Source organism: Eriocheir sinensis, chromosome 20 (assembly GCF_024679095.1).
Source record: "Eriocheir sinensis breed Jianghai 21 chromosome 20, ASM2467909v1, whole genome shotgun sequence".
NCBI lineage: Eukaryota > Metazoa > Arthropoda > Malacostraca > Decapoda > Varunidae > Eriocheir > Eriocheir sinensis.
In genome coordinates, this window is record NC_066528.1 from 2,468,931 (window position 1) to 2,492,676 (window position 23,746).

At 43.1% G+C, this 23,746-nt stretch overlaps 1 long non-coding RNA gene across 2 annotated transcripts; it reads left to right on the forward strand.

Annotated features, from left to right (window-relative positions):
- The first annotated feature begins 314 nt into the window (after nucleotides 1-314).
- Nucleotides 315-7,563, forward strand: LOC127001093 (uncharacterized). Of its 2 annotated transcripts, XR_007754686.1 has the most exons (3): nucleotides 315-599; nucleotides 860-1,281; nucleotides 7,431-7,563. It is a non-coding gene; the product is annotated as an uncharacterized LOC127001093 (long non-coding RNA). The 2 variants fall into 2 exon arrangements; XR_007754685.1 differs by lacking the exon at nucleotides 7,431-7,563 and having other exon boundaries at nucleotides 860-1,497.
- Nucleotides 7,564-23,746: the final 16,183 nt, after the last annotated feature.

Genomic DNA, 23,746 nt, shown 5'->3' on the forward strand with positions numbered 1-23,746 from the left:
AAAAGTCATCATCCACATTTTCGGGTTCAATGGGATGCTGACCCTGACTTAATTGTCGGGGTGGGATGCTGACCCTGACTTAACTGTCGGGGTGGGATGCTGACCCTGACTTAATTGCCAGGGTGGGATGCTGACCCTGACTTAATTGTCAGGGTGGGATGCTGACCCTGACTTAATTGTCGGGGTGGGATGCTGACCCCAGCTTGAATATTGGGGTGGGATGCTGACCCCAGCTTGAATGTTGGGGTGGGATGCTGACCCTGACTTAACTGTCGGGGTGGGATGCTGACCCTGACGTAAATGTCGGGGTGGGATACTGACCTTTAAAGGAAAGAAAACGGGTTTTATCGACAAAGGAATCGACGTTTTGGAAACAAAGAAAGGATAACGAGTTATTGCGACGTGTTTTTATCGACAAAGGAATCATCGTTTTGGAAACAAAGAAAGGAAAAAAAATTGAGTTGGTTTAGTTTTATCGACAAAGGAATCAACGTTTTGGAAACAAAGAAAGGAAAATGTTTTTGAGTTGGTTTAGTTTTATCGACAAAGGAATCATCGTTTTGGAAACAAAGAAAGGAAAATGTTTTTGAGTTGGTTTAGTTTTATCGACAAAGGAATCATCGTTTTGGAAACAAAGAAAGGAAAATGTTTTTGAGTTTGGTTTAGTTTTATCGACAAAGGAATCGACGTTTTGGAAACAAAGAAAGGATAACGAGTTATTGCGACGTGTTTTTATCGACAAAGGAATCATCGTTTTGGAAACAAAGAAAGGAAAAAAAGTTGAGTTGGTTTAGTTTTATCGACAAAGGAATCAAAGTTTTGGAAACAAAGAAAGGAAAATGTTTTTGAGTTGGTTTAGTTTTTATCGACAAAGGAATCAACGTTTTGGAAACAAAGAAAGGAAAATGTTTTGAGTTGGTTTAGTTTTATCGACAAAGGAATCAACGTTTTGGAAACAAAGAAAGGAAAATGTTTTGAGTTGGTTTAGTTTTATCGACAAAGGAATCAACGTTTTGGAAACAAAGAAAGGAAAATGTTTTTGAGTTGGTTTAGTTTTATCGACAAAGGAATCAACGTTTTGGAAACAAAGAAAGGAAAATGTTTTTGAGTTGGTTTAGTTTTATCGACAAAGGAATCATCGTTTTGGAAACAAAGAAAGGAAAATGTTTTGAGTTGGTTTAGTTTTATCGACAAAGAAATCAACGTTTTGGAAACAAAGAAAGGATAACGAGTTATTGCGACGTGTTTTTTTATCGACAAATGACAAAGATACGGCACCAGGTAGAGGTGATGTAGATACTCTACACAACACTGTCACACGACAAATAAAGAAAAATAACACCGGAGACAGGATAATACAGAAAAGGAATACCAGGAAAAAGAAATCAGATACAAAACACAACATAAGCAAAACGAACAACTAGGGTTAATAGTTTCCCCCACAGCTTAGGTCACCAGTAGCGTAAGTTAAGGGTAGTAATTTCCTCTTATTTCTCTCTTTGCTGTAAAATTGCCATGTCCCTTTTTTCCTTAAAGGTGCATGGTGTTCTCTTCTAACTATTTCCTGCCGGCACGTTGCCGGGGGGAGAGGTGGCTGGGGAGGAGCCTTCATCTATTCTATCCTGTCCTACCACACGTAGATTACTAGTAGTAGCGGTAGTGAACAGACACCCTCGCCATAGACCGACAGGTCTTCTGGTGTCTGTTCTTCCTATGTATTCCTCCTCCTCCTCCTCCTCCTCCTTCCCCTTTCCTCTTCATCTTCTTCCTCTTTCTTTAACTTCGAGCTTTCCCTTTCTTCCTTCTCTTCCTCTTTCTCCTCCTCTCATCTTCCTTTCCCTTTCCTCTTCATCTTCTTCCTGTTCCCGTTTCTCTTTGTCTTTCTTTTCTTAATTCCTCCTTCTTCCTTCTGTTGCCAAAGTAAAGAATGATGGACACTTTCAACTGCTCATTGCATGGTTATACTTTTGTTCAGAGGGTTAATATCATACTATCATGTACTGCCTTTCTGTCTCTAACTAACTGGAATGATGCGCACGGTCCCTGCTCGTCTATGGCATCAGTTTACATTGGGAAGCCTTCCAGAACTGTCACCAACCCGAGGACCTCAACACTTTTTCACACACTCGCCAGACCTCTTTCCTTTTCCCCTCGAGAGCCCGTCGCCGCACGTCCCGCCCCTCAAGCTCCGCGTCGTGGACCCGTCATCCCCTAGTTACCCTTCCTGCCCTATCTCAAGCATCAGGAGTGGCGGCCCCCGGAACACTGCCTGCCATATCTTGAGTGGACGCAGGGGACGAGAAATAGAAGAGAAAAGCCAAAAAGAGAGACAACAAGCAAAACACTATCATATTTTCACTTATATAGGCGGGCGATAGCTAGACACAGTTTGAGATCACGTCGATGTGTGTAAACCAGCAGACAGACAGACATTCGATGCGGCTTGTGGAGTGTACGCGAGTACCGCCACGTGACGCCGAGGCCTCACATGGGTCCGGGCGGCTTGTTAGTGAAGACTCTTATTGATTGCCTGCAGGCACCCGTCCACGTGTGACACTCAACAGAAACGTTCGCTGCTCGCTGGAAGGTCAAGTGTGTGAACCGCCCTAGTATTTCTCTTCTCTGTACAGGTATGTTGCGCTCACTCTTAAATAGGTTAGATGAGGTTAGGGTAGGTATAGTTGGAGTCATGTTGGGTAATTTGGCGTGGGAATCACAATGAGAGTATTTTCCAGAACACCCCGAGGTTAATTTCGAAGCTACAGCCGAACGTCTTCACTCAGGGACCACATACCAGAAGTGAGATTGGAAACATGCGAACCGCCCGACCCCAACCCCAAGTTCCTTCTCTCTCAGTGGCTGGTTATTGGGCCCGATGTTAAATAGCCACGATGAAGGTGGATCTACATGTAACACTCACCAGAAATATTCGCTGCTCGCTGGAAAGTCAAGTATGTGAACCGCCCAACCCCAAGTTCCTTCTCTCTCAGTGGCTGGTGATTGGGCCCGATGTGAAATAGCCACGATGAAGGTGAATCCACATGTAACAGTCACCAGAAATATTCCCTGCTCGTTGGAAAGTCAAGCATGTGAACCACCCAACCCCAAGTTCCTTCTCTCTCAGGGGCTGTTTAATGGGTCCGATGTTAAATAGCCACGATCCATATGTTACCCTTGCCAGAAATATTCGCTTCTCGTCAGAAAGTCAAGGATATGAACCGCGCCACCCCGAATCCCATCTGTCACAGTGGCCGGTTATTGGGACTGACGTGAAATAGTCATGATTGGTACTGTAATTCTGCTTTATTAATAAGTTCTAAAATTTCGAATATGAACTTGGGTTACTCGGGATCCCCACGTCGAAGCATTGATCACTCGGCCACTTACAGGCATCAATATGTTTTAATACCATAGATATGATCGCGGGAAGGATATATGTGCATGTGATTGACTATAGGTGACTTGGTGAAAGAGTCCTATGATTTAATACCGAAAGCGTCTTCATTGATCTAAGTATCTGATAATAAACCTCTTCAATGGGTAACGACTGAGGTTCTCCAGCCACCGCCGAGGACACAGTTAGCGTGTTTACGGATAAGGGTAGTTTTGCCCTCTCTTCCGCTCCCCTCCTCTCTTACGTTGACTCTAGTGCTTAGGGAAAGGCTTACACGGCTAAACCCTCTCTCGGTTGACTCTCTCTCTCTCTCTCTCTCTCTCTCTCTCTCTCTCTCTCTCTCTCTCTCTCTCTCTCTCTCTCTCTCTCTCTCTCTCTCTCTCTCTCTCTCTCTCTCTCTCTCTCTCTCTCTCTCTCTCTCTCTCTCTCTCTCTCTCTCTCTCTCTCTCTCTCTCTCTCTCTCTCTCTCTCTCTCTCTCTCTCTCTCTCTCTCTCTCTCTCTCTCTCTCTCTCTCTCTCTCTCTCTCTCTCACCATCTATCTATCTATCTCCCTATCTTTCGTCCTATTACTGGTGTTATGTAAAAAAAATCTCTTGTATTCCTTCCCCAGATCTTATTTGGTTCATGTTACGGAGTTTACAGAAAGAAGCCTTGCCAATAGGTGTTCTAATAAGCTTAACATTAGTGTTGTAATAGGCTTAACTTTGTTTTCGCCACGCCTCGCAAAACACGCAACTCAACCACAACACAACACAACGCAGCCATGCATCAAATTATAAAAATGGATATGATGATAAAGTTGAAGAAATAAGGACGCGCGCGTGTGTGTGTGTGTGTGTGTGTGTGTGTGTGTGTGTGTGTGTGTGTGTGTGTGTGTGTGTGTGTGTGTCGGGATTTGAAGTAATGGAATGAAAACTAAATGTCGATATTGTTTTTATTACAACATAATTCTTTGCCTACCGACGTGCCTTCCTTCCTTCCTGGTAAGCTGAGTAATTTCCTTCTCTGCTTTCTATCGTTTCTTCCCTTCTTCCTCTATTTCCGTTTCTCATCTTCGTCCTCTCCTTCCCTTCTTCTCTCTTCTCTCCCTCTTTCAATTATGTTTACCGCCGCCGTCTCTCCCTAGATGTCTCCCTTTAATAATTATAATTAACTCCCGTTGCTGATTATAATGACGTGACTTTCCCTCCCTCATGCGCTGGGTGTGCTGACCGTGAGCCAGTTAGTTAATACAGGCGGTGGCTGAGTGGCAAACACCCGGGCGTGGGTCCTGGAGAACTTGGCTTGAAGTCCCGCCCGCCGCTACACGCTGACCATTTTCATCGCCGAGCGGCTTAACACTACCCACACGCTGTCCTGAAGACCACCTGTCAACCCGGACTGTACAGATAAAGGCTTCTAATCAACCTTAATAGCAATAATGTGATGATTTATCCATTTATTTACGTCTAGAAAGTCTATAACAGCATTTTATTGATCATTATTTACGATTAATTATCATTACACATTCCTCCTCCTTTTTTCTTCCTTCCTTTTCTTAATATTTCTACCCACACGCTGTCCTGAAGACCACCTATACCTAACCTAACCTACCTAACCTAACTTACCTAACCTAACTTACCTAACCTTACCTACCTAACATAACCTAATGTACCTAACCTAACTTACCTAACCTAACTTACCTAACCTAACTTCCAGGGCGGAGTGGAAAAATTTGGGCGGCTTTTCCGATACCCTACGCCCCTGTCCACCCAGCAGTGAATGGGTACCAGGTATTAATCGGGGTTGTGTCCCGTCTCCTGGAATCTGTTCCCTTCTCCTTTAATTCCTTCCCCTTCTGTCTCTCTCCGGCATATGACCACAGATGTTGCGCCGACTAAACGAAACTTTACAAACTCTCTCTCTCTCTCTCTCTCTCTCTCTCTCTCTCTCTCTCTCTCTCTCTCTCTCTCTCTCTCTCTCTCTCTCTCTCTCTCTCTCTCTCTCTCTCTCTCTCTCTCTCTCTCTCTCTCTCTCTCTCTCTCTCTCTCTCTCTCTCTCTCTCTCTCTCTCAAAAAAAAAAACAATGAGAGAAATCAGAGACAAAGAGGGAAACGAATGCCGCGCCGAAAACATTCGGCCGGCGTCCTGCCATCCCAGACTCGACAAACGTAGCTCTTGCGCCGTCACGGTGTTTACGATTAATTTAATATTTCTGTCTGGAGTTTTTCTGCAGTTGTCTGGAGGTCCCGCCCTCCCCCGCTTCGGCGGTGCTGGGGAGCGTCAGGGAGCCCAAGGTCTCCCTGGCGAGCGTCGCGGGGCTCAGGGGTTCCGGCAGGGCGTCTTGGCTCCCTCGGGGCGTCCATGGCGGTGCCGTAGATCCCAGTGTCCAGGGCGGGGAAGGGAGGGCGTTTGGTGTTGTGTGTTGGTATGGGCGAGTCTTTTCTGGGGTGAAGGAGATTCATTCGTATCAACACACAGCACCAAGGAAAGGCGATTTCAGAACAACTCCACGACAGGGATATTACAGAAAAAAAACACCGAAAATAAGGAAACCAAACTAAAAGAACATCAGAAACAGGATGATACAGGAGAGGAATTCCAAGAAATAGATAAGATAGAAGCACAGACGAGAAAAAGGAAAAAAAATGATATAAAAAACGCACAAAAATCCAGCATGAAGGCCTTTGGTGTGGTATATTGGTATGGGTGAGCCTTCTCTGGGGTGAAGGAGACTCATCTATGGCAAGATACGATACCAGGTAGAGGCGATGACAGGATAATTCAGAAAAGAATACCAGAAAAAAAGAAATCGGCTACAAAACACAACATTAGCAAAACAAACAACTAGGATTCAGGACTTTGGTGTGGTATGTTGGGACGGGCGAGGCTTCTCTGGGGTGAAGGAGACTCGTCTGTAGCAGGATACGGCACCAAGAAAAGCCGATATACAGTAGAAACAACACCAGAAAAAGTAAAATGAAGAAAGAGAAAACCAGCACAAGGAAAATACATAAAAAAAACATCAGAAAAAAGAATACGATAGAAACACAACATCTTGAAAAGGAAAAAAGTCATCATCCACAGTTTCGGCTTCAATGGGATGCTGACCCTGACTTAATTGTCGGGGTGGGATGCTGACCCTGACTTAATTGTCAGGGTGGGATGCTGACCCTGACTTAACTGTCGGGGTGGGATGCTGACCCTGACTTAATTGTCAGGGTGGGATGCTGACCCTGACTTAATTGTCAGGGTGGGATGCTGACCCTGACTTAATTGTCGGGGTGGGATGCTGACCCCAGCTTGAATATTGGGGTGGGATGCTGACCCCAGCTTGAATGTTGGGGTGGGATGCTGACCCTGACTTAACTGTCGGGGTGGGATGCTGACCCTGACGTAAATGTCGGGGTGGGATACTGACCTTTAAAGGAAGGAAAACGAGTTTTATCGACAAAGGAATCGACGTTTTGGAAACAAAGAAAGGATAACGAGTTATTGCGACGTGTTTTTATCGACAAAGGAATCATCGTTTTGGAAACAAAGAAAGGAAAAAAAATTGAGTTGGTTTAGTTTTATCGACAAAGGAATCATCGTTTTGGAAACAAAGAAAGGAAAAAAAATTGAGTTGGTTTAGTTTTATCGACAAAGGAATCATCGTTTTGGAAACAAAGAAAGGAAAATGTTTTTGAGTTGGTTTAGTTTTATCGACAAAGGAATCAACGTTTTGGAAACAAAGAAAGGAAAATGTTTTTGAGTTGGTTTAGTTTTATCGACAAAGGAATCAACGTTTTGGAAACAAAGAAAGGAAAATGTTTTTGAGATGGTTTAGTTTTATTGACAAAGGAATCAACGTTTTGGAAACAAAGAAAGGAAAATGTTTTTGAGATGGTTTAGTTTTATTGACAAAGGAATCAACGTTTTGGAAACAATGAAAGGATAACGAGTTATTGCGACGTGTTTTTATCGACAAAGGAATCAACATTTAGGAAACAAAGAAAGGATAACGAGTTACTGTGACGTGTTTTTTATCGACAAAGGACAAAGATACGGCACCAGGTAGAGTCGATATAGATACTCTACACAACACTGTCACACGACAAATAAAGAAAAATAACACCGGAGACAGGATAATACAGAAGAGGAATACCAGGAAAAACAACTCAGATACAAAACACAACATAAGCAAAACGAACAACTAGGATTAATAGTTTTCCCCACAGTTTAGGTCACCAATAGCGTAAGTTAAGGGTAGTAATTTCCTCTTATTTCTCTCTTTGCTGTAAAATTTCCATGTCCCTTTTTACCTTAAAGGCACATGGTGTTCTCTTCTAACTATTTCCTGCCGGCACGTTGCCGGAGGGAGAGGTGGGTGGGGAGGAGCCTTCATCTATTCTGTCCTGTCCTACCACACGTAGATTACTAGTAGTAGCGGTAGTGAACAGACACCCTCACCATAGACCGACAGGTCTTCTGTTGTTTGTTCTTCCTATGTATTCCTCCTCCTCCTCCTCCTCCTCCTCCTTCCCCTTTCCTCTTCATCTTCTTCCTCTTTCTTTAACTTCGAGCTTTCCCTTTCTTCCTTCTCTTCCTCTTTCTCCTCCTCTCATCTTCCTTTCCCTTTCCTCTTCATCTTCTTCCTGTTCCCGTTTCTCTTCGTCTTTCTTTTCTTAATTCCTCCTTCTTCCTTCTGTTGCCAAAGTAAAGAATGATGGACACTTTCAACTGGTCATTGCATGGTTATACTTTTGTTCAGAGGGTTAATATCATACTGTCATGTACGGCCTTTCTGTCTCTAACTAACTGGAATGATGCGCACGGTCCCTGCTCGTCTATGGCATCAGTTTACATTGGGAAGCCTTCCAGAACTGTCACCAACTCGAGGACCTCAACACTTTTTCACACACTCGCCAGACCTTTTTCCTTTTTCCCCTCGAGAGCCCGTCGCCGCACGTCCCGCCCCTCAAGCTCCGCGTCGTGGACCCGTCATCCCCTAGTTACCCTTCCTGCCCTATCTGAAGCATCAGGAGTGGCGGCCCCCGGAACACTGCCTGCCATATCTTGTGCATCAGTGCGTGCCGGGTCAGAGGGCCGTAGATCAGTATTCTTAAACGCTTCAACCCTTACATAAGCTACCTCCTAAAGCCAAAAAGGAAATTAATTGGGTTTTAAGGAGTGTTTCCTTAGGTTCATGGCTTTGGTAGGAGTTGTGGGCCTTTCCTGAGGTAGTTTTCTGACAGCGGTTGCAAGGAATTTGACAAGGCTACCATAAGCTCTAAAAACATTCATTATTATTAAACATTTCGCCGCCCGGGCACATACGTTTGACATGGCTTTCGTAGGAGTTAAGGGCGTTTCCTGGGGGTAGTGTTTTGACCGTAATGGGAGTTTGACAAGGCCTCTGTATCATGAACTCCAAAAGCACTCATGAGAACGCATTTTACCCGTTTTTTTGTCCTTTAGAAATAACTGACGTGAGAGTCGGCAGCGTTTAAGAATACGGCCATATATATTTACCTGCGAGGGACGAGAGTTTGCCAGTGTGAGAGTCGAGTCTTTGCAGTGTTTTGTCCGCTTTTAATATCTGTATCCCGCCTCTCATTGATCTCGGTGTTTGCTCTGACGAGGCTCGCGTGTGTGGCAATAGTCGAGGCTTCAGGAAATGCCAGGGTCGCTCACGGGAAAGTATTGGTATTATGCGATTGATGTGTGTTAGGGGGAAGGGTTTTGTGTGTGTGTGTGTGTGTGTGTGTGTGTGTGTGTGTGTGTGTGTGTGTGTGTGTGTGAGGGGGATGTATTTATCTATGTATCTATTTATCTGTATTTCTCCACTATAGTTCGAGTAATCGTCATGGGGGGGAGGGGGTATACATTTCCTGGTGGCTTCGTTTAGTGTCTTTTAGCGGCTCATACTCCTCTCCTTCCTTTCTATGAGACCGTTGTATTACTTATTCTGCCATCTAATTTAACTCCAGTGTCTCAGGAACTTAAATATCGCCACAATAGTCCGTGTAATCGTAATGAGAGTGGTGTATACATTTCCTTCTGGCTCCGTTTAGTGTCTCTTGGCGGCTATTGGTCCTTCTCTTCCCTCCTTGTGCCCTTTTTCTTATCTATTCTATCATCTATTTTTACTCCTATGTTTCAAGAACTTAAATATCGCCACAATTGTCCGTGTAATCGTCATGAGGGGGGGGTGTATACATTTCCTTCTGGCTCCGTTTAGTGTCTCTTTAGCTGCTAATAGTCCTTCTCTTCCCTCCTTGTGCCCTATTCTTATCTATTCTATCATCTATCTTAACTATCGCCACAGTAGTCCGTGTAATCGTCATGAAGGGGGGGGGGGGGGGTATACATTTCCTTCCGGCTTCGTTTAGTGTCTCTTTAGCTGCTAATCCTCCTCTCCTTCCCTCCTTGAGCCCGGCCGTCGCTCCTTGCCGCCTCCTCCCCGCTGTCCCGTCGTGTTGTTCCCGCGCCTTCACGCCTTGCCGCCCGTCTCAAGCATTCTGGGACATTGCCCCGCACATAAACTTTTCGGCGCCCCTCCACAACCTCCTCCACCTCCACCTCCACCACCACCTTCACCTCCACCACCACCACTTTTCCTCCTCCATCCTTCTTCCTTCTCCACTTCTTCCTTTTCCCCTCTCCTCTTCATCTTCCTCTTTCTTGAGCTTTATCTTTTAACTTTCTTTTCATCCATCTCTTCCTCCTCCTCCTCCTCCTCCTCCTCCACTTCTTTTTCCATTTCCTTCTCATCTTCCTCTTAGCTCTTAACTTTCTCTCTCTCTCTCTCTCTCTCTCTCTCTCTCTCTCTCTCTCTCTCTCTCTCTCTCTCTCTCTCTCTCTCTCTCTCTCTCTCTCTCTCTCTCTCTCTCTCTCTCTCTCTCTCTCTCTCTCTCTCTCTCTCTCACCTCTCTATCTACTCTCTCTCTCTCTCTCTCTCTCTCTCTCTCTCTCTCTCTCTCTCTCTCTCTCTCTCTCTCTCTCTCTCTCTCTCTCTCTCTCTCTCTCTCTCTCTCTCTCTCTCACACACACACACACACACACACACACACACACACACACACATACACACACTCTTTTTTAACTAACCTAATCAGCCGTAATTTCTTGAACTTGTCCCTCTCTCTGGCGGTCCTTCAAGCCGACTCCAAATAGCTTCAACGTCAGGTCACTCTTTTCACCTTATTAGACCGTCCTGTTCCCTTCTGTGTGCGGGAGTGAGGTGGAAACGATCAAAACAACAGAATGGAAGGAGAGGGTTGGAAAGGCTTGGGTTCTTGCTTTCGTTCATAAGTCAAAAGGTTATCAAATCCCTCATGTTTTGCCTCCTGAGATGCCCTTCTATACGCAGTTCTTTCTCAGTGTCCTTGTTTTCGGTGCGGGAGTGAGGTGGAAACGATCAAAACAACGGACGGGAAGGAGAGGGTTGGAAAGGCTAGGCTTCTTGGATTCTTACATTCGTTAATCAGTAGAAAGGTTATCAGAATCTTCATTAGTGCTTCCTCGGCGTCTTTGTTTTCGGTGTGAGCTTGAAGTGGAAACGATCAAAACAACGGACTGGAAGGAGAGGGCTGGAAAGGCTAGACTTCTTGGATTCTTACATTTGCTAATCAATAGAAAGGTTATCAAAATCTTCCTTAGTGCTTCCTCGGCGTCTTTCTTTTTGGTGTGAGCTTGAAGTGGAAACGATCAAAACAACGGACTGGAAGGAGGGGATTGAAAAGGCTTGGTTGGTTTCTTGCATTCGTTCACAAGCAGAAAGGTTATCAAATGCCTTATGTTTTGCCACCTCAGATGTCCTTCCTTTCTGAGAGCTTCCACGGCGTTCGGAATTGAAGTGGAAAGGATCAAAGCAACAGGTGGAAAGATTAGGTAGGTTTAGTGCATTCGTTCATTAGTAGAAAGGTTGTCAATCCCTCATGTAGTGCCTTCTGAAATGTCCTTATATTGCTTCCACAGCGTCCTTGTTCTCTGTTCGTGATTGAAATTGATATGATGAAAACAGACTGAGTGTAGAGGGCGGTTATTCGCTCATCAGCAGAAAGTTTATCAAATCCTCATGTTTTGCCTTCTTAAACGTCCCTATACGTCCTTATATTGCTTCCCCTGCGTCCTTGTTCTCTGTGCGGGATTGAAACTGAGTAGATGAAAACAGACAATGTAGAGGGCTGTTATTCGTTCATCAGCAGAAAGTTTATCAGTTCCTCTGTTACCTTCTTAAACGTCCCAATACGTCCTTATATTGCTTCCTCAGGGCCCGTGTTGTCGGCGTGGGGTGCAGGAGACCAATGACTGGCTTTTGAGTGGTGGAAATAGTTGCCACGTCGTTTTCCGCCGCTAATACTTTTATACATGGGCTGTTTTGATCCCACTCGCCGCCGCCGCTATAATGGAACGCCGCCGCAGACCCCGACAGTTTGTTTTCGGGTCGTGGGAGCGGTGACGGGACTCATTTTTCGTGCATGCCGGCCAGTCGACAAATGATAGTTTATATATTTATCGGTTTATATATTTTTTTCTGTTTGTATTGACGTGGTTCTTTATGCGGTATATATCCGTGTATTCGTATCTAACTTCCAACAGAGCCAGTCACCACTTTTATAGCCAATGGTAAACAGATATCCAGGTTGTGTGAGAATTTCCACGGGTAGTGTTATGAGCCTAGTGATAGCCTGACAAGGCTACTGCACCATGAATGTAAAAAAACACACATGAAAACCCGATTAATATCCATTGTGGCTTTTCGAAATATTTGTAAAGGCTGTGTTAGTATTCTCATGGATATATAGTGTTATGAGTTTAGTTATAGTTTGACAAGATATGTGTACTATGAAGGTGATAAAACACTGTAAGAACCCAACTGATCTCTTTTGTGGCCTTTAGAAATACTTGTGAGAGCCGGAAGCGCCTCAGAATACGGGCCTTCGTAGAGATTGTGTTAGTATTTTCACGGGTAGTTTATGGGCCTAGTGATATTTTGACAAGGCTTCTGCACCATGAATGTAAAAAAAAACTCATGAAAGCCCGATTGATCTCCATTGTGGCCTTGGGAAGTATCTGTTGTGGAAGCGGAAAGAAAAAGAAAGAGAGAGAGAGAGAGAGAGAGAGAGAGAGAGAGAGAGAGAGAGAGAGAGAGAGAGAGAGATGATTTTTAATGTTGGTGTTGGTATTTTCATTATTATTATTATTATTATTATTATTATTATTATTATTATTATTATTATTATTATTATTATTATTATTATTATTATTATTATTATTATTATTATTATTATTATTATTATTACTACTACTACTACTACTACTACTTATACTACTACTACTACTACTACTACTACTACTACTGCTACTACTACTACTACTAATAATAATAATAATAATAATATCACCACCGTTGTTGTCTTTATTTTTATTGTCATTGTTTTTCCATTTCCATATTTTTTTATCGCGTTGTTTTCATTATTATTGTTGTCATTGTTTTTCTATTTCCATATATTTTTCTTTCTTTCCCTTCGGCGCGTGTGTTCCGGCGCGCCACATTCCGTCGGGCACAAGGTCGGCCTGGCGGAAGGAAGCTTCACACGCCGTTACACATTTCTAAACTAATTATGAGAAAAGTTCGAACTTTTTTTCGCCACACTCAGTTAAACTTGACCAAATATTTATCCCGCCCGTGTTGTTTTAAAACTTGGCCTAATGCATCACGGGAGGGCGACGCGGCGCAAAGAATAGACAGGAGTGGGAGCCAGGCGGTGAGGGATTGCTTGGAACCTGCTGTGAAGGATTTGGGTTAAGGATTCGCTGATGGATTTTGTTGAGGGATTTCGGTGATGGATTTGGTTAAGGATTCTTTTATGGATTTGGTTGAGGATTCGGTGATGGATTTGGTTAAGGATTCGCTGATGGATTTGGTTAAAGATTCGCTGATGGATTTGGTTAAGGATTCGGTGATGGATTTGGTTAAGGATTCGGTGATGGATTTGGTTAAGGATTCGATGATGGATTTTGGTGAATAATTTTCGTTATGGATTTGGTAAAGGATTTGGTTATGGATTTTGAAGAGCTTCTATTTCTTCATCGTGCAGGAACTCGGAGAAATAGGAGAAGTTCTAGGGATAATGAGACGCCATGCCTTTGTCCACAGGTCTAATTCTGACTTTCTTCACTACAGTCTTACAAAAGTACAAAAACAACACAACATATGAAGTAGGACTTATATCTTATACTACATAAATGCAATACTAATAAGCATAAGTACTTAGGTTTCTCATCCTTAGAATACAGCACCTTTGAAAACTAGAAATACAGTGGCAAGAATATAATACTGGCACAATATAGGAACACGACAAATAAGAGAAAACGAGCTGGCCAACCCATTTTGAGGTAGACTTAAGAAAACATAACAAAACTCATGCAAACTACACTTCTGAGGTTTTTCAGATTTAACATTCTCCCGGCCATAGGGGGCGTTAAAGCCACCTATCCAAAGAATACATGAGTAAATCCTCTTAAAAAATTCCTTAAACTTAAACTTAGTGATACATATTACAATCTTCACTTCATCATCAACTTATAAATCTAACTTAACAGGAACCTTGATTACTCTACCAGATCTAGTCTGGGAAGGCACATCAGGATCACTTACAGAATCCACAGGCAAACTGGCCTCATCATCACATGAGTTTTCATTATCATCAGAAACTTTATAAGGCATAAGCCTACCAGAGACATCCATTTCTTCAGATCTAGGTACTTCTAAGTTATACAACCTTTGGATAGACCTAGTAATTTCTCCCTTACTTGTTCTTAACTTTACACTTCTTACAAATCCATCTTTGCCAGGAAAAACATCAGTTACAAGTCCAAGAGGCCATTTCAGTCTTGGAATGTTGTCTTCCTTGATCAACACAAGGTCACCTTTAGACAAACTACAGTTTTGAGTGAATCCCTTAACAACTTGAGGTAGATTGGTTATATAATTATTACTCCAAACCTTCCAAAAAATGTTCTAGCCTCTGATTCTTCACATTCCCTCTCAGTCAAATCCTTGGAACTTACTATACTTGGTTCTACTTCTTGTGAGGGTTTACTGTGAGGAACCCTACCTAGAAGGAAATGTGAGGGAGTGAGATACTGAGAAGAGTCAGGGTATTCACTCACAGAGGTCAAGGGTCTTGTATTTATGGAAGACTCTATTTCTACTAGTATAGTTTCTAGTTCAGTCTTACTCACATAATTATGATTCAGAGTCTTTCTTAAAGCAAGTTTAACTGATCTAATGAGTCTTTCCCACCAGCCACCCACCAGGGACCGAGGGACTATGTACTTCCACTTGGGGCTAGATGACCATATACTTTCTGTACTTCAGTTTGAGCAGCTATGAAGGTCTTTGCATTATCTGAGTACATGATACTAGGCAACCCTCTCCTGGCCACAAATCTTCTTATAGCCAAGAGACAATCAGACAAAGATAGTGACTCTGTGAGTTCTAGATGAATGGCTCTCGTAACACCACAGGTGAACAAGAGAACATAAAACTTGTTACTAGGATAATCAGCACAAAATAAAGGTCCAGCAAAATCTAGCCCTGTGACACTGAAAGGTGGAGCAGATGTCACTCTTTCCTTGGGTAAGGGAGCCACAGGTTGGCTGCACGGTCTAGTATCAAGACAACGGCAGCTGAAACACTCCTTCACTACTGTCTTAGCTAGTCTCCTTACTCCTATGATCCAAAAGTTGGTTCTTAAAGATGAAATGACAGTGCCAACACCTGCATGCTTTAGGAGCTTATGTTGAAATCTTATCAAAAGCTTGGCAAGAGGACCCTGGGGATTATAACAGGATGCTTAGTGTCATAATCTAGGTCTGAAAACTCAAGACGGCCTTTGATTCTTAATAATCCTTGATCATCTATGAATGGGTCTAGTTTACTTAATTTAGACTTCTTTGGAATAGCTTTCTTAATCAGGAGGGCCTTTATTTCATCAGAGAATACTTCTCTTTGGGTGAGATAAATCAGCTTACATTTAGCCAAGTCAATCTCTTCAGTAGTGATGGAGCCTTTCAACTCATTCTGACTTCTACAATTGTTTATAAACCTTAAAACATATGCTGTAACCCTTAGAGCCTTATTCAGATCACTGTGCTTGTTTAAATCCATGCAAGGATCACTGTGCTTGTTTAAGTCCATGCAAGGAGATACTGGTTCTCCCTGAACATTAAGACATACAGTACTTTTGTTGCTTGCTTTCTTTGTATCACTAGCTACTGTACTACTTTGCTTAGGATGACGAGGGTTGTCTTTTAGCATGCTAGGCCCACATAGCCACATAGAATTATCCACTAATTTGTCTGCTAACAAACCCCGTGTTATCAGATCAGCTGGATTGTCTTTGCCTCTACAATGCTGCCAGCAATATTGAGGTGTTAATGCTAAGATATATCTTACTCTATTAAACACAAACACATCTTTCTTACAAGTTTCTCCTTGTATCCATGACAGGGCAATAGTGGAATCTGTCCAACATACAACTTGAGTGTCACTATCCAACTTAAGGAAGTCTTAACAAAGTCTACCAGTCTTGAACACAAAAGAGCTCCCATAAGCTCTAATCTTGGCAAAGTAACTGACTTTATGGGAGCGACTCTTGACTTAGAAGCTACTAACGACACCCTAGATACATTGTCTTCTGAGGTTACTCGCAAGTATACACATGCTCCATAGCCTTTCTCCGAGGCATCACCAAACCCATGTAGCTCTACATTACGCAGCTCCCCAAGACAGCCCTGGAAAATAGCACCTATTTACATGAAATGACTTAAGGCTTTGACTACTAAAGCCACTTCTGAAACCTTACCTTCAAATCTGAAGGCATCTCTTCATCCCAACTTACATTTAGTTTCCAGAGTTCTTGGAAGAGAATTTTGCCGTACATGACAAAGGGACTAATTAACCCCAAAGGGTCAAAGATTTTGGCTATAACACTAAGTATGCTGCGTTTACAAGAAGCTACTTCAACACTGGTGTTTGGGTTAATGCCAACAAAGGAGAATGTATCCTGTGAATTACACCACTTCAACCCTAACACAGTATTAGGTTCATCTCCACTTATAAAGTACTGGTCATGGGACTTGGATGTAATCAAGAGACTATTTGACACAAGCTTTGTAAGATCCATACTAGCATCAGCTAAAATACTACGTGCTTCACATAATTTTTCAGACGCCTCTACGACTGAATCTGCACCACTTAACCAATTATCCGTGTACATCTCAGACTTTAGTTCTTGTACTACACTTGTTTCTGGATACTTGTTCAAATGATGTTTGATAGTAGCATTCAACAGAAAAGGACTTGCTGTGTTACCAAAGGGTACACGTGTGAATCGCATGTGCCGCACCGTACCGTCTTCTCTTGGCAACAAAAATCTATGGACATCTCTGTCATTCCTTTGAACAGTGACTTGTAAAAAAGCCTTAGCTATGTCTGCTGTTAGAGCAAAGGGCCAACGACGGAAGCGGATGAGTACTTCAACCAAGTCCGGGTTGAGCGATGGTCCCGACAGCAAACAGTCATTCAATGACACCCCATTGTAACCAGTGGCAGACGCATCAAAGACTGGCCTTACCTTAGTACTTGTACTACTTAATTTTACTACCGGACGGTGTGGCATGTAGTACACGGGACTCACACCTGAGATTTCTTCACTAGGTACTTCTTCTACTATGAGATCAGATTCATAACTATCAACCACCTTTTGATATTCCTTCTTTAGTTCTTTGTCCTTATCTAACTTAATCATTAACTTACTTAACCTCTTTCTTGCTGAACCTTCATTGTTCATAAGTCTTTCCTTCGCAAATTCATCCTTCCATGGAAGAGTGACCTCATAGCGGTCATCCACAAACTGAACTTTACTCTCAAATTCCTTGTGTACTCTGGTATCACTGTAACTTTCTACAACTTCCTTAGGCTTAACCCCTACAGTTTCCAGATCCCAAAACCTTCTTAAATCAGCATCTGAAACACTGGAGATACACAACATTTGTGGAGTAGAGTACTCAGAGGATGTGGGAATACACTCAGATATCTTACCAGATAGTACATATCCAAAGACAGACTTCATGGTTACAACGCTACTCATTTGCACAGCTTCTGCAGGAGAAATCAATGTCCAATAGAAATCTAACCCAATCAGGATATCAATTTCAAGAGGAGAGTCCTGCTGATAACCATCTGCTAATGCAACATGAGAAAATGAATTAAGCACAGCACTGGGAACAACAGGTCTTACTAAAGGCTGACATATTTTGGGTATTTCTGCTGCAATAATGGGTACACTTTTCCTTTCAGAGTCCCACAGCTGTAACCTATAAACATTCCTCTGTTCATTTTTTCCAGCACTGTGACCTCCGAAACTAGAGTACAGTATAGGTGTACTAGTGATCCACTTTGGCTTACACCTTTTCACAAAGTTACTGCTGACATAGGTTCTATCTGCACCATTATCAAACATAACCTTAGCTACTACAATATCACCATCTCCTGTGCTTACTTGGAACTTTGCAGTCTGTAAAATAGTGCAGTTACTACCCTGTCCAGACAGAAGTACTACATTCTCAGGCTTGGCACTTGTGTCACCACTTTTGCTTTCTTTGTCTTCTTCCTTCTTTAAGCTTAAATCTAACTTCACGCCACACATTAGTACATTGTGCATACCATTACATCTTGTACACTTTATGTGGGCCTTACATTCTCTTGACATGTGTCCACCTTTTAAACACTTGAAACAGAGACCTAAACCTTTTATCTTTTCACCTCGCTCCTTTCCATCTAAGTTTAACACAGCATAGCAATTCTCTGACTTATGCTTTTTACCACAAAAGGAGCAGAGAACACCGTCTTGCTTAGAAGAAGCGTGGAGGGCTGCAGCGGAGTAAACCTTTTCCTTAGAACCTTTACTTTCAAACTTCTTTTCCTCACTAGTGGCCTTCTTACCTTTAAAGGCTTCTGACCTTTCTAATCTTGATATTTCTTTGTGTAGGAATTGCAACAGCCACTCCAAATCACTTTCGTGTCCATCCCCATCCCTGGCCCATTCCAGCCTCAGTTCATTGGGCAGACGGGACAGGATTATAGGGGTGAGAAACACTTCACACTGCTTCCCACTGACACCTAAAGCTTCTAAACTACGAATATGTGTTAGGATTTCAACGCGCAACTTCCATAGTTGTGCAACACTCTTTGTTCCACTTTGGGTAAGGTTGACATGACCACATAACAAAGCCTGGACGTGAGCAAAAATGATTCTTTCTGGCTTTCCATAGCGGTCTTTCAACAAGTCACGGGCAACTTGATAATTATCACTGGTATGTGCCAACCCCTTGACCACACTCTTGGCATCCCCTTCCAGCAGAGACAACAAATAGGTGAACTTACTAATTACTGGAAGGTTAGTAGCATCAATGTGGCTGTTGAACTGGTCCCAAAAAGACTGCCATTGCGTGACTTCACCACTGAACTTAGGCAGCTCCAATTTGGGTAACTTCACGTTCACAGCTTCTGAGTTTTGTGATCCACTTACTATACTTGGGGCTGGAAACCCAGCTGGGGCTGCTGCCACTGCTAACTCTCGTATCTTATCCTCGGCTTGAACTCTGGCTTTCATACTTTCTTGTTTGAAGGCGTAAGCTTCATCTAATTCTTGGTCTAGTTCTTCAACTTCGACTTCTTCTTCTAGTTCTTCTTGTACTTCATCTAACTTGGCTAGTCTTTTGTTGAACTCTTGGATGACGGCCTCAAGTTCACTTATGGAGGGCGAAGGCTGAGTCAGCATAGCGGAGAGCTCTTGTGCTGTCCGCGTCACCCAGCCTCTGCTCGCCGCTCTCTTCTTCTTAAGCTTCTCCATGTCGTCGTCCACTGCACAAACTTGTCTAAATCTTGAGCTTAGGTACTTAATTCCCGGGTCTGGGCACCAGAATGAAGAGCTTCTATTTCTTCATCGTGCAGGAACTCGGAGAATAGGAGAAGTTCTAGGGATAATGAGACGCCATGCCTTTGTCCACAGGTCTAATTCTGACTTTCTTCACTACAGTCTTACAAAAGTACAAAAGCAACACAACATATGAAGTAGGACTTATATCTTATACTACATAAATGCAATACTAATAAGCATAAGTACTTAGGTTTCTCATCCTTAGAATACAGCACCTTTGAAAACTAGAAATACAGTGGCAAGAATATAATACTGGCACAATATAGGAACACGACAAATAAGAGAAAACGAGCTGGCCAACCCATTTTGAGGTAGACTTAAGAAAACATAACAAAACTCATGCAAACTACACTTCTGAGGTTTTTCAGATTTAACAGATTTAGTTAAGGATTCGGTTAAAACTAGCAATAATAATACACACACACACACACACACACACACACACACACACACACACACACACACACACACACACCTCCAAGTATTCTAACACTATCTTCTATCCTTTCAGGTAAGCACGAGTGACAGTTCTCTTCCTCTACCTTGGCGGCGAGGAGTCACTTGGCTACCTCGTCCTGACTTCGACAACACCACCTTGGGCTTGCCGCCGGCCATAGTTAAGGTAAGAAGGGACAGAATTGGCTTGTCTGCGTCATAGTGGGTTAAGAAGGGATAGAATTTACTTGTCTTCAACGTTAGTGAGGTAAGAAGGGATAGAATTTACTTGTCTTCAACGTTAGTGAGGTAAGAAGGGATAGAATTTACTTGTCTTCAACGTTAGTGAGGTAAGAAGGGATAGAATTTACTTGTCTTCAACGTTAGTGGGTTAAGAAGGGATAGAATTGGCTTGTCTTCAACGTTAGTGAGGTAAGAAGGGATAGAATTTACTTGTCTTCATCGGTAGTGAGGTAAGAAGGGATAGAATTTACTTGTCTTCAACGTTAGTGAGGTAAGAAGGGATAGAATTTACTTGTCTTCAACGTTAGTGAGGTAAGAAGGAATATAATTTACTTGTCTTCATCGGTAGTGAGGTAAGAAGGGATAGAATTTACTTGTCTTCATCGGTAGTGAGGTAAGAAGGGATAGAATTTACTTGTCTTCATCGGTAGTGAGGTGAAAAGGGATAGAATTGACTTACCTGCGTCATAGTGGGTTAAGAATGGATAGAATTTACTTGTTTTCATCGTAAGTGAGGTGAGAAGGGTTAGGATTGGCTTGTTTGTGTTATAGTGAGATATGAAGGTTAAAGTTTAGGGTATACTCTATAGCTGCTTTTGGCCTCGGTGCTCATCTCCGTCGCATTAGCCTTTGAGTCTGTGGCGGGTAAGAGATAGAAGAATATATTGTCTCTCCTGTAATCTATTGTTTTTAATGAAGAGAGAGAGAGAGAGAGAGAGAGAGAGAGAGAGAGAGAGAGAGAGAGAGAGAGAGAGAGAGAGAGAGAGAGAGAGAGAGAGAGAGAGAGAGAGAGAGAGAGAGAGAGAGTCTCTGTGTATGTGTGTGTGTGTGTGTGTTTTGACAGGTGACGAGAGAGGGGGGAAGGGGTCAGTCTCTGTGTATGTGTGTGTGTGTGTGTGTGTGTGTGTGTGTGTGTGTGTGTGTGTGTGTGTGTGTGTGTGTGTGTGTGTGTGTGTGTGTGTGTGTGTGTGTGTGTGTGTGTGAAAAGGTGTGTGTTTTGGCAGGTGCCTAGGCGTGTGGGGAGGAGAGGGAGAGGGAGAGGAAGAGAGAGAGGGGAAGGGGTCAGTCTGCAGGCATCACTTCCCCGAACTGTGTCCTGCATTGCGAGGGTGAGGGAGGGAGACAAACTTTCTGCGTCTTGCCTCAGGGACTCACGGACACACCAACGTTTTCATGGCCACAATATATCACGCTTTCTTTATTGTTTATTTACCTCTCAACGCTTCTAAAGGCAATGTAGTGAGGAGTTTAGGTTTTCCTCTTTGATTTTTATGTTTCTACGCTTCATAAGGTAATTCCTCAAAGATGTAATGAGTTCTAAGGAAACGTTTTCTTCTTTGTATATGTAAGTTCAAGGCTTCTAAAGGTAATACCCCCAAACTGTTGTGAGGAGGTCAGGGATACGTTTTTTTTTTCTTTGTATTTTATAGTTTCAAGGCTTCCGAAGGTAATGCCCGTAAAATGTTTTGATGGACCTAATATATTACACGTTTTCTTCTTTGCACATTTACATTTCAAGTCTTCTAAAGGTAATGCCCCTAAACTATTATGTGGAGGTCTTATAAAACGTTTCCTTTTTTTTTTTTTTGTATAGGTAGGTACATTTAAACACCCCAAAAGTAAAGCCTTTAAAATGTAGGAAGGCGTTCTATAGATTCGTTTTCTTCTTTGTGTGTTCAAGTTTCAAGGCTTCCAAAGACGATGCTCCTCTCTGACTGGGTAGTGAGGAGACAGAGGCAGGCAGAGTATTTGTGTCCCTGAAGGTAAGAGGCGAGGCATTGGGGAGGAAGGTTTCTGCTTCTCATCTTCCTTCTCTCCCTTCTATCTTTTTTGTTCCCTCCTTCTACTTCTCTCTCTCCGTTTATCATCAGTCTCTTCTTTGTATATTTGTATTTCAACGTTTGCAAAGGTAATGCTCCAGAAATACAGTGAGGAGCTCTGAGATGCAAAGGCCAATTATCTCCCGGGCTGTCCCAACACTCCCTTCGTGAAAGCTTTGATTGTAGGAAGTGGAGACAGAGCTGCAGGCAGAGTGGTCGTGTCCCTGAAGGCAAGAGGCGAGGCAATGGGGAGGAAAGTTAATCCTTGTTTTAGCTCCTGGTCCTGTTCCTTTTTCTATCAATATGAACGCTATACAGGGAATGTTAGGAAGAGTAAGAATGGTAGGAGTGGCGACACAGCTTCAGGCAGAGTGGTCGTGTCCCTGAAGGCGAGAGACAAGAAGCATTGGCAAGGGAAGTTACTCATTGGTTTTATCTCCTCCTGTTCTTGCTCCTTTCTCTGCCAACTCTTTCATTTTGCTCTTTTTCGGCGTCTCTGTTGATATATAGGGGACAGCTGAACAGGCGGCTTATGGTGTCCGCACTCCTCCCTTTTTACCTTGTTCGTCTCTTATAACGATGAAAAAATAACTGCCTAGGGATTCGTTGGTGTATATTGTGTATGTGAGGCAGGCGAGAGGTATTGGCAAGGGAGGTCACTCATATTGTTTCCAGCTCTTGTTCCTGCCCCTGTTTCTGTTTTTTTTCTCTGTCAACACCAAACACTATACAGGGAATATTTTTAGTATTTTGTGTATTACGGGCAGGCGAGAGGCATTAGTTATAGTTACTCATTATTTCTAACTCTTGCTCCTGGTCCTGCTTCCTTCTCCATCAGTACCAAACACCACGGCCTGCAGGGAACGGTCGTAGTATTGTGTATGATTTGGCAGCTTACGATCCCGTGGAGTCGACTGGGACAAAATAATGATGGATTGAATGGAGGACCTCGTGAAGAGTGTCTTTGACGAACTAATTGGAGTTTGCAATGAGAGAATTCGGAACCAAATTAGCGTCAAGACTTGTCGAGGAAGTAACTTGTGAAGGAGCGTCGCGTCGGCCATTGAGGACTTGGGGAGACTACTGTTGAACTAAACTTAACTGAACTAAACTATTGACGCAGATGTTACTTGTCTGGTTCATTATATTTGTAAGGTTTTCTCTGAGACGAACACTATTACCACCTCTGTCCGTCTATCTATCTAACTATCTACGTACCTATCTATCTATCTATCTATTTATTCCTCTTCTCTATCCCCCTGCCTACCTACCTTCCTACCTACCTTCCTTCCTACTTACCTACCTACGTACCTGCCTGCCTCCCCCCCTCCTCTCCATCTCCCTTCTTTCTCTCTCCTCTCAATGTCTTCTTAACTTCACGTAATTGAATTCAGCGTTTTGCCACTCGCCCAAACTGTCCTTCCCAACACCGCGGCCAGCTCGTTCTCTCCTTCTCCTCTTCCTCCTCCTCCTTCTCCTCTTCCTTCTCCTCCTCCTCCTTTCCTCCCACCCTTCTTTCCTCTCCTCTACTTATCCTCCTCCTCTTCTCCTCTCCTTCTCCTCCTTTCTCTCTTCCTCCTCCACCTTTCCTCCTTCTCTCCTCTCCTCGCATCCTCTCTCCTCTCCTCTCCCCTCTATTCTCTCCTTTTCCTCTCTTCTCTCCTCTCCTCTCCTCTCCCCTCTATTCTATTCTCTCCTTTTCCTCTCTTCTCTCCTCTCCTTTCCTCTCCTTTCTTCCTTTCTCTTTTCTTCTACTTTCCCTCTCTCTCCTCTCCTTCTTTTCTTCCTCTCTCCTCTCTTCTCCACTACTTCTTATCCTCCTCCTCCTCCTTCTTCGTCTTTTTACTGAGAGCACTTTCTTCACTTTCTTTGCCTT